Here is a 2,071-nt window from a genome sequence, read left to right as displayed (position 1 = left end):
ACCAATAGCAGTCGTGAAACATTAAAGCAATACAGATTGCCCTTGTCGTTCTGCAAAGCCTTTGGCTGACATGCAGCCAATGTGTAATTAATCTAAATTGTGATATATGTTCACCAATATTATTTACACAACCATTAATCTCCACCCCCATCACCATTATGGCCATGTGTGTCTTTCTGTATGTGTGTATGTGGATGACTGTGTATGTGTGTGTTAGGCAGAGAGAAAGGAAGGTCACCTGTTGTCTGCCCTTGGTGGACATTGAAAGAATTTTGCTGATGTTAACCAACACCATACATAAATAAAATGTTTACATGGAGACCAACAGACTGGACCTATACACAAACACAGCTGATGCCAAGGACACCAGAGTCATTTGTTCCTCTCAGCTGTAAATGTAGAAAGTCATCTGAAGCAAATTAAGGCTTTACATCTGACCAGAGCCCATTTAAAGAAAGTGTGTGTTAGCTCATTTATTCATACATTCGAAGTACATTCAATTCAAAGGGTATCAGTGTTGTTTGTTCATATAAAGAAATGAAAATAAACTGTAAATGTGTACAATGAGGCTCCTGGATGAGAGACCATTTTATTGCATTCCTGTCAGTGCACTGAGTGGTGGAACATGTCAGCATGCATACCATTACCAAAATGCATACAGTCCATCTGTTTTTGGCCTCTCTAGTCAGATCACTAATGGTTTCATTGATTGTTGGGTCTTATCATTCATCACTAAAGGGTCAATGTCCTACCTCTACCTAATGACGCTGTTTAAACACAAATCTCACATCTTTGAATTAATGTCCCGACCAGATGGGCTCCAACAAACTGATGGAAACATTTAAAATCGTAAAAATTCATTATGGACATGATTCACTGCAAAATCCTGGGTCTGTCTTAGGTGTCTTAAGCCCACATTTTCCATTCTGGCTATATAACACATATACTATTCATCGCTGTATAGACTCAGTTCCATATGCTTGTCTCTGTTGGTTGTTGCCCTCTGGTCTGTGCTTTGGGTGGTCAAGATGTCTGCAATTCCCCAGGGACCGGGGAGTAAATAAGCCTTCACTGCTGTCACCATCATCTGACTTTTATTAATGAGCCAATCAATTCCTATTTGTATCACCCTTTCAACTAAAATCCCGGCCTCACAACACTTAACAAATTGGCTGACCTAAGGTTGAGCATGTGGCATGGAAATGCCCCGCCAATGCTTGTTAAATAGGTTGTTAAATAAAATCTGTGAGGGAATAGCAATGAATAAATCAACTTTTTGCTGACGTATGCATGCGAGTAGAGAGTTACAATGGCTTAATTTACATATTACCGACCACATGTTTTTGTGTACCTTTGCCTGTGGCTCTTTGTCATAGTTTGGGTTAGGCCCCTTAGTTTCAATTAAATCATATCTTAACGTTACAGCATACAATGATATTGTGGACCAACAGAGTGCTGACTGGCCTACACAGAGCCTCGACTACAACCCCATCCAGCACCTCTGGGATGAACTGGAACCCAGACTGTGAGCCAAGTCTTTTTGCTAATTGTCAGTGGCAGACCACAATAATGCTGAGGTGGCTAAATGGGAGCAAATCCCTGCAGCCAGAAGGTTTCAAAACAGTGTTATTTATGGTTAATGAATTATGTACTAATGTTTTGCAGGTCAGTTACACTATAGATCTATTATAAGCCATCAATAAGAACAGCTTTTGGGTTGCCAGGTTGTGACCAATCCCCCTGGCAGATGTTTATCCTTTGAATTTGGTAATACTGCAAATATAAATGATTGTATAATCCATTTTTTAATATCTGAGGGTTTCTAATCTCTTAAAGCCATTAGTCAACATACTTTAGGTCATATCTATCTATCTATCTATCTATCTACCTATCCATTTCTTCAACATCTCTTACTTGTTTAAACAAGGACCCACTCAACTGTAGCTCTTGATTGCCATCTAGTGTTACATGGTCACTATTACACCACAGTACTGATAAAGATCTCACAGTCTAACATAGTAGAACATGCCACATTACTGATAGAGCAAAAAAAACAGGAGACCAAAGAAAT

This window comes from Chaetodon auriga, chromosome 10, assembly GCF_051107435.1.
Source record: "Chaetodon auriga isolate fChaAug3 chromosome 10, fChaAug3.hap1, whole genome shotgun sequence".
NCBI lineage: Eukaryota > Metazoa > Chordata > Actinopteri > Chaetodontiformes > Chaetodontidae > Chaetodon > Chaetodon auriga.
Note: the sequence above shows the minus strand (reverse complement) of the source record.